The sequence below is a fragment of the Centruroides sculpturatus genome, unplaced genomic scaffold, assembly GCF_000671375.1.
Source record: "Centruroides sculpturatus isolate CEXI.00-Female unplaced genomic scaffold, Cexi_2.0 scaffold1524, whole genome shotgun sequence".
NCBI lineage: Eukaryota > Metazoa > Arthropoda > Arachnida > Scorpiones > Buthidae > Centruroides > Centruroides sculpturatus.
The window spans coordinates 10,339-20,579 of NW_019387049.1; positions in this window are offsets into that span (position 1 = coordinate 10,339).

Genomic DNA, 10,241 nt, shown 5'->3' on the forward strand with positions numbered 1-10,241 from the left:
ACATTTATAACATTTATTTAAAATTAAAACTTTACCCTGCAGTTTAAACAAAGTAAAATTTTTTTGATAAATCATTGCAAGCAGCATATATAACATAATGCAGGAATTTAAAATGAAAAAAAAAGTGAAAACGTAAAATAAAATATTCTTCGATAAATCGTGATGAGACAAATAAACTAGTTGCATGAGAAAAATCGTACGATGCTGCACTGTAATTATAAAGTAAGCATTGTAAGAAATGGCACTTATCAATGAGAAATAAGCTATCAATTATAATTTAATTTTCATTAAAATAGGGACCTATAGTCCTCGATGACTTTTTTGTATATTACATCAGTAATTAAGTTGCAAATTAATAATAAAAAAAATATGCATTTTTAAAAACATAAAATTGTATACAATACTGATATTAAAGTTTTAATATAGAATTCTAAAATAAACCTTTATCATGAGTCAGGTTAGAAATTTGTGATATAGCACTACTTTTAATTCGGGTTTTATTTTTTGGGAGCCATACGGTATTTATCCATAAGAAACCGTTTTCCCGATCAATTTGAACTAAATTTTGTGTTTTTTTCTATCTTTTCCTACCCTTTTGCACTTTTTTTCGATTTTCACCATTTCTTTCAATCGGTCTTATTTTCTGCCTTTTTAAGATTTTGCACAAAATTACAAACGAAATTCGTTAAGTTTGATTCCAGTATCGGTAGTTAGACGATTTCTAACTGTTTTTTCACCGATTTAATGTTCGAAAATTAAAATTATGCCTTTGATTAGATGACAAATTCTAACTGTAAACAGTTTTGAATTTGAATTCAATAAGTACTGTTTCCAAAAATTTAAAATTTCCTGCTGTGATTGATTACAAAAATGTCAGCTAATTGACGGTTGTTTTAAAAAAGTATAAATAGGTGTTTTTTTGGAACCTTTACATTTTGGTCCTTGTTATCATATTGTAAGTATAGCAGGTTGCCCTTATTTTCCGATTTTTGAATCTTTTGAGAAGCACCCATAGACAAAACTAGCGAGTATTAAAATTCAGCCCAGAGAAATGAATGTAAGTGGTGCCTCAAAAACTGGCATTTTAAATGTAATATATCTATATTTTATATGACCTGTATAGCTATACACTGTCGATTTTATAGTAAAACCTAACACATACATTGCTGACATAACCTCAAGCAGTCTCTCCATTAAAAGCAAAAATAATAGCATAATTTTGTCTTTAAAATTTAAAAAAATAATACTAATATTATAAATAATCTTACAGAAATAAAACCGTTTTTTATTATAAACACTAAAATTAAATGATACGCTATTCACTACTATTAAAAGTGAATTTCGTAATTAATTTTGTAGACAAAATTACGAGAGGGAATTTCGTAAGTAATTTTGTAACATCTAAGTATATGTAGAGTTCTGAAAAGTCTGTTTTTGCTGTCCAAGTACAGTACTTTGGACGGTAGTCATTCACTACCTGTAAAAAAAACTAAAACTGCTTTTGTCCTCCATATTGCTGTATTTCAGTATTAATTTTACAACACGCTCTGCCATATCATTAGTTACTAGTAAAGTCAGAAAAATATGTGAAGCTTTTTTTGTAGTGTATGTCCCAAAATTTATATTTTATAAATTCAGCTAAAACTTCAAATCTCGAAAGAATATTCATAATTTCAAAAATATAAAAAAATTGATTTAAATCTTGCGACAATAAATTTGTCACATTTTTCTCATTGATGATATACTTCTTATTACTACTGTTCTCTGTATAAGCAGCAGATCTTATAGTTTCAATCATTTTTAGTTTTGTTACATTGCGAGACGTAAACAGAACAAAAAAACAGCTACTGTCTCAGTAGCCAAATACATTAAATAGTGAAAAAACTCTTGTTAAGCCAAATAAGTAACTTAAATATCTAGATATTCAACTATAACTTTAAAAAAACGACAAGTCATTTAAGCACTTGTAAAATTAAGGAAGATGGTCAGCCAACTTGCGAATGCAAACCAGGTCTACAATACGAAAATGATGCTTGCCAAAGTAAGTCGATTGTGCTGTGTTATAAAAGTTATTACGTAAATTTATTATTATTATCGCATAGATGTAATAGTAATGTGTGTTTTGTGTTGTAATTAACGTTTATTTATGATGATTATTAGCATTTATCGTGTAGTTTATTTTACAAATGAAAGCGTAAGAAAATTTATGAAGTTAAATTAGCTGTATTTTCGGCAGTTTGTATGTTATTATCTGTTTTTTTGTTATCGGTTAAGATTTTGATTGCTTGTTAAAGGTTTTATATAAGTTTGCATTTAAGACTGTTTTTGTCAGTTAAATTTATATTTCTTTTGCAGTTTTTTTAAACTTTATTATATGTAATTGTAAAAATGTTAATATATTTTGTTTCTGTTTTTAATTGTTACTTTTTTACTGGACATCATCGAATGATGTTATGCTGGTGTTTTTTATGAAGCCATTTTAATCGATATTATAATTATTAGGAATATTGTCAAATGTGCTATGTATTTCTTATTAAATGTTTCGGTTTTTTTAATTAAATTTAATTTGACTTGTTTGCATGGAACAAATGAAATTGTTTTTATAGATACTAAACATATTTGTATTTTGTTTCGCGTGTTAGTTATTTGATGTTTTTAATTTATCTGTTCTGTATCATTGTTGTTCGCTGGCATGCAATAGTTCAATTATTTTTTAAAATTCGTATGTTAAGTTTTCAAAGTAGGAATCGAATATCGGAAAAGATTGTACGAATACCAGTAATCGAAAATGTGTTTTTATAACTTTAGTTCTTAAATAAAATTATTAGCAAATTTTAATAGTTTACAGTGGTGATCAGTTTATGAATGTAATTTGTTTTAAGACTTTGTTCGTTATCCGAATTGTTTTTTTTACCGATTATCGATTTACTATAGATTTTAATTGGAATTTGACTTATTTCTTTTGGAGATTTTAGAAATAAATAAAAAATTATATTTGTACTTACTGTGTTTGTTTATATGTAATTTTAAATATACAATTATATACAGTTTTGCATTTTTAATAGTCATGTTGCTTTTCCGTTTGTGAGGCGTTAAAGAATCTGAAAAATGTTGTGGATTGCTTTTTTCTCTTCTGTATGATTTTTCGGAAGTAATTAACAGAATCGCGTCGTAGAGATTTTCTTCCTATTAACCTGAACCTGGCTTCGATGCCATTCAAAGATGGTTGTTCTGTCATTTTCCCAATTATTCAAGAGATTTTTAACTGCATATGTCAATAATGATAATCTTTCGGCTTCCTTTTTTCAGAAGAAAACCCATTTCGTTAAATTTCTTCGTATTCTTTATTCCAGCGTTTTTGGTGTTCTTCTGTCGTCAGATCAGTTTCAGGTTACGTTATGAGCTCTTTAATGTCATTTTCATTCACTTTTAATTTTAGATCTGTTGTAGTCGTTAGAATTTCATTTTTAATTTCAGGGACATAAGCTGTGTTTCCAGAATGCAGGAGGGACATTCCTTTTTGCTCACGCTCGAGACTGTTTCGAGCAAGTCCCATAGCGTTACAAAATTCCGGGCGTGAGGACCCCCGATAAAAAATTTTTTGGATGTTTTTTAAGTTTCTAAATTTTTCCAAAACTTTTTTCCCGCGCGAAAAAATTTTATCACGATTTTAATGACGCATGATTAACAATTAATTGTTTTTTAATAGGACTTTTTTATCAAATTTCATTTATGGTTTTAAAGTTGCATGGATTTTTCTTTGGTAAAGTTATTTAAAGCTACTTTCTGATGTCAAAAACGACCTCCAATAGTTTTTTAATTTTTTTAATTAATATATTTTATTGTATATAAATTTAATTAAGACGAGAGGGTAGAAAATTGCAATTAAAATATTTCATTGTTTAAAAATATTTAAAAATATAGGCCTAGCTAGTATTCACCCTACTTTAAACCCTTGTCCTCCCGAGACGTGTATGAGAATGCCCCGGGAAATTCGACTCCAGCTGTTCTCAAGGTCATCCAGCTGTGTAAACAATGACTCATCCGCGTTAAAATTTCGCAGAAAGGCAAGACAAAGGAACTTAAATTTCGAAGCTTTTTCTTTAAAATAAACACATTTTTTTCGTTTTTTTTCAGTTTTAAGTATTTATTATCCTTAATTAAAAATTTCATAAAAAGTGGGAGGGTCAGTAGGGGTTAAATTAATTAATTAATGTCGTTGTTGAGGAGAACTGGCATGCTTCAAATCATCGACAAAACAGTGCTCAAATATATAATTTCTTGAAACCTGCAATAAACTGTTTATACATTGGTTGATTCAATGAATGGATCAAGTGGTATTCGGAGGCAGAAGATGTTTTCAGCCAGGAAAAGTCTTCCAGGCAAATTATCTTCTAAGGTCTTTTGGGTGTCTTGGAGTATTGTCCAATAGTAACAATGCTTTCAATGGCAATTTTTTGTCTGATGGAAATCTTTGATGCTTAAAGCACAAATTTCAAACATTCATTCTTTGAAAAGAGTTTGCGTGGCCCATCCCTTTTTATTTTATCTCCCCATTCCTGGCAGTCTTTCTTTAATTACGAGACTTTTTTAATGCTCTACTGTTTTCACCGTGATAGACAAGAAACAGGATAAGTTTCATATTACCAGTAGCATTAGCTCTCAAATGTAATGTCAATCGGTCTTTCATAGGTTATGCCCAGAAATATTTTTTCGTCTTTCTTAATGTAGGTACGGTTTGGAATGTGCTTCCAAAATAATCCAGCTTTATCACAATTGAAAATTTATTGTGGACAATATCCTTCTCTTTTTAACGAATTTTTCAATTTGAGACTAGTGCACATTTGAATTATATAAATGTGAGGCCCGAATAAAATTCGAAACTTTGGTGTTAATCGTTTACAAATATTCGATAGGACAGTTAAAGTCTCGCCTTAAGAAAATAAACAGTTAAAGTTTCACCTTTTATTTTCTAAGGCAGAAAATAAACATTTTCTGCCTTAGAAAATGTGAGATCCGAATAGCCCTGGGTCTAAATAACAATTTAAAAATAAAGTTAAATTTTTGTAGAAAAAAATTCTTTTATTTATGTTTGAAAATAACGGTTTTCTAACGTGGGAAAACTTATAACAGAGCCACTTCCTTCGACCGAAGTAGAAGCATCCTTTGTTTTTCTTTTATCTGTTACAAATCTCACCACACTGGAAATTGTCGACCCCTCAATAATTCCCCTTTTCATCCGTTCACGTGAAAGAATCCCAGAATACTGATTGGTCGCAAATTAAGAGATATAGTCAAAGTTTAGCAGAATTCGAGGAGTATGTCAGGAGCTCTCATAGAGGAGAAAAGCATCCTATATTGTCTCCAAAAGGCAAACGCCCTTAGTTAGGGGAGTACGTCCGTAGATCTGAAAGTGAAAAGAAGTCCACACATTTGCTCCCTAAGGCCAATGCCCTTAGGAATACACCAGAGGATCCCAGATGAGATCGACGTAGTCCATTCAAGCTCCCTAAGTCAACGCCTATAGTAGAAACCAATCAACTATAATTATAAGTTAAATAGTAGAAGGAAGATATATTTTATTTTGTGCCTATCAAGACCTCTCCATGAACCAAAGTCAGAGAACTTTATAAATGAAGTACATTCGTCTAATACAGAAGAAGATAAAGTCAACTAAAAGGTTGTATGATTATATGATTTTGTGAGCTCTCTCTCTCAGCGCGTTTAATTTAATTTATTCGTTGTTTCAATCGATTGTCTTTGAATATTTAATTATTTCCATTTTTGTATGATTTTGTTTATTATAGTTATTAAATATTTTTTTATTGTTAAAGAAACGTCTCTTGTTAACTCTCTGAATCAAATCAAATATCCACACGCGTGTTTATCCGCGTAACGATAAATTGATAAACTGGTGTCGGGAATCCTGACATAAGGATGAAGGTGAATTCGCCATCACCAAATTCCGCTTTAAATTTAGTTAATCTGTAAGTTCCCCCACACTCGAATTTCTTATCGAACTAGGAAAAGCCATTCTTTTGGACAACTCGAAAACTAGTTTTACCAACTAGATGCCTACTAAGTGATACAAGAGTAATAAACTACTCTGTACCCCCGGCTAGATCTCACAAAAATAAAAACCGACGTCAAACTTAACGAGTGCCCAACAGTCTCGCAAAGACTATAAAAATTATTTGTCAGAAAGGTAAACAAAAACCTGAAATTACAATGGAAAGTGTCAAAGTTTGGAGGAATAATATCTGATCGGTATCGGGTTGAGCATCACCCACTCTCCGAAAGGTTTCGAATTGTTAACTGGAGACAAGGAAAAACCAATCGGTATTCTTTATTTTATGCCATCTCTTTTTGTGTCCGTTCTGTGAAATGCTCCTTGTCTGAAAATAAAAATCGCGAAAGTGTTCGTTATCTGAGTTGTTCACTGTCCGAACTATTCGTTAACCGATCACCCACTGTAATTGAAAATTGAGGTGAATAACACGGATTTATTCTGCTTGTATTTGTATTAGAACTAAGGTGAACATCTCGTTTGACTTACCGACTGATATTATCAACATGAATGCCGATAGTTTTCATTTTCCTTAAAACTGTTAAATTGCAACTTTGGTAATTCTCAATTATATTTTCACAGAAATTACAAACGTNAATGTAATAATTTAAATTCCGAAGAAATAAAGTTTACTCATTAATTATTGATTCATTTTCTTCGACTCTTTCCTTGAGCAAATTGATTAACTGGTTATCTAATTTTTCCACAGTTTTGGCTTTTATGCATAATATGGCTAGTGCGTTGATGTGATTTTTAGTCATGTTAGAGGCCGATAGTTGTCATTTTCCTTAAAACTGTTTAAATTCCATGTTCGGTAATTCTCAATCATACCTTCACAGAAATTACAAACGTTTTTATTTTATTAAATAAAAATGATGCTTAATCGTGCATATGTTATCGTTAATATCATTATCTTTTCCAGCATATTCACTATAGGCTACAATTAGTATGAAAATTAACAATTCTTCAAATTAATTTATACTATTGCAAGTTCACATTAACCCTATGCATTACATTAACATTAACTGACATNTTATAGTTATTAAATATTTTTTTATTGTTAAAGAAACGTCTCTTGTTAACTCTCTGAATCAAATCAAATATCCACACGCGTGTTTATCCGCGTAACGATAAATTGATAAACTGGTGTCGGGAATCCTGACATAAGGATGAAGGTGAATTCGCCATCACCAAATTCCGCTTTAAATTTAGTTAATCTGTAAGTTCCCCCACACTCGAATTTCTTATCGAACTAGGAAAAGCCATTCTTTTGGACAACTCGAAAACTAGTTTTACCAACTAGATGCCTACTAAGTGATACAAGAGTAATAAACTACTCTGTACCCCCGGCTAGATCTCACAAAAATAAAAACCGACGTCAAACTTAACGAGTGCCCAACAGTCTCGCAAAGACTATAAAAATTATTTGTCAGAAAGGTAAACAAAAACCTGAAATTACAATGGAAAGTGTCAAAGTTTGGAGGAATAATATCTGATCGGTATCGGGTTGAGCATCACCCACTCTCCGAAAGGTTTCGAATTGTTAACTGGAGACAAGGAAAAACCAATCGGTATTCTTTATTTTATGCCATCTCTTTTTGTGTCCGTTCTGTGAAATGCTCCTTGTCTGAAAATAAAAATCGCGAAAGTGTTCGTTATCTGAGTTGTTCACTGTCCGAACTATTCGTTAACCGATCACCCACTGTAATTGAAAATTGAGGTGAATAACACGGATTTATTCTGCTTGTATTTGTATTAGAACTAAGGTGAACATCTCGTTTGACTTACCGACTGATATTATCAACGTAAATGTCGATAGTTTTCGTTTTCCTTAAAACTGTTTAAATTCCATGTTCGGTAATTCTCAATCATACCTTCACAGAAATTACAAACGTTTTTATTTTATTAAATAAAAATGATGCTTAATCGTGCATATGTTATCGTTAATATCATTATCTTTTCCAGCATATTCACTATAGGCTACAATTAGTATGAAAATTAACAATTCTTCAAATTAATTTATACTATTGCAAGTTCACATTAACCCTATGCATTACATTAACATTATCTGACATAATAATCTTTATTTTTGGTAAAAGCCAACATAAGGTTTTTTGTACTCTTACACAGTATCTAATAGGACCCTGCAGAGTTTCACCAAGAATCAAACGAAAACAGTCTGAAATGTAATTTTTAAACTAGCTTTATTGAAACTTGGAAACATCATTTAAGTAAGCCATTGAATAATCGGAAACTGCTTTTTTGTTGTGTAAGAAATTTTTTCAGTCAGTACGTTATTAAGTTCGTATTATGTTCTCCTGAAACAATTTGACATATTGGTTAAATATTGTTTTCGTCCTTCATTATCACTTGATAAAGAAAAATATGTTTGATTTCCCCAGCTAGTTTTATAATTTCTTTCATGAATAGGCCCGTATCATTAATTTCGATATTTCCGTTTTGTTTAATTAAAGTTTTGTACATTTGCATTTGCATTTGAGTCCAATAAATACAATAAAAATGATCTTACATAACTTTTTGATATAAAGTATCTATTATATTTGCCTATATATCTTATAATTTAAATAAAAATCTTATAAATAATATAGTCTTATATCTAATTGCCTATATAAGTGAAGACAGCCTCGGAATTAAAATTGGAGGCCAATTAATACAAAGTATTAGGTTTGCAGATGATATTGCTTTACTTGCACCAAATGAACAAACTCTACAATGTTTGGTAACAAAACTCAACAAAACTTGCAAAAAATTTGGAATGAAAATTAACATAGCTAAAACAAAAGTGATGAAAGTTGGAAGGCTAATTAGCAAAGATTTGAAAATCCTAATTGATGGAAACAAAATAGAGCAAGTTCAACATTTTTGGTATCTTGGCAGCATTATTCAGGGAGATAGCAGATGTGAAAAAGAAATCAAAAAATGAATCAGGGCTGGAAAAATAGCTTTTATAAGAAGAAAAACCTTCTTATTAGAAAAATGAACCAAACACTTAAAAAAGAAGTTAATAAAATGCTTTTCCTGAAGCACAACTTTATATGGAGCAGAGACTTGGACTAAGGAAAAAGGAAACAACCTACCTTGAAGCATATGAAATGTGGTTATGGCGAAGAATGAAGAAAATCGAGTGGACACAAAAGGTTAAGAATGAAGATGTTTTAAATTTGGTCCAGGAACAGAGATCTCTTTTAAAAACAATACAAAGAAGAAAAAATAACTGGCTAGGTCATATATTGCGAGGAGAAAAATTAATGCGAGTGGCATTAGAAGGAAAAATTGAAGCAAGGAAACAAAAAGGAAGGAAAAGAAAAATATTGATAGATGATGTTTTACTAGGCAAAAATTATAATGAAATAAAAGAAAAAGCCCGAAATAGAGAATGTTGGAGAAGGAGAATTCTATAATTAGACTGCTTTTCACAGACCTGTCCTAGGACAGAACACCCATGAATGAATGAATATATCTTATACGATTTATTTAATTTTTTGAAGTGTAGTTAGTCGCAAAATGTAAGATGGTTTGTTGTCACCAAATGCAAGATCTTCGGCTGCTCTACCTCACCACTGCTTCGCAATTTTGTATAACAATTATTACCTCAAATTTTCACGTGATTCTTGTTTTACTTATTTCTTTTCTTTACTTACTTTTCTTAGCTTTTTTTAAAAAAATATGTGAGATACCACGTGTATCTGCTGTTGTCACATTTATTGTAATATCACTATTAGAAGGGGTTTCTATAAGGTGATGAGCATTAAAATCAGCTTTTGAATGAAAAATTTTAGTATTTTGAAATATATAAATGCACGGCAATTTAGTTTCGAGAAACACGCTCTTGCAATAACATCAGTTCATCCATTTTTTAATAATATACAGTAGAGCATCGATAATCCGACCCCCGATTAACCGTCACATCGGTTAACCGACCGTTCTAGTCGGCAAATTTCAAATGTCCGCTAGTGATGTGGCACTACAATATTTGGCTATGTCTTGGCTGCTTTAATATTATTTTTGTTAAATTTTTGCGTGTTGTAGCTGGCAACACCGGCTCGACCATTGAAGGGAGGCCAGTATTTAAACGAGACTTAATTTTCTAGTTATGAGTGGTTGTTTGTTTCGTAAACAATAAAATAATTTAAAAATAATTTTTAACGATACA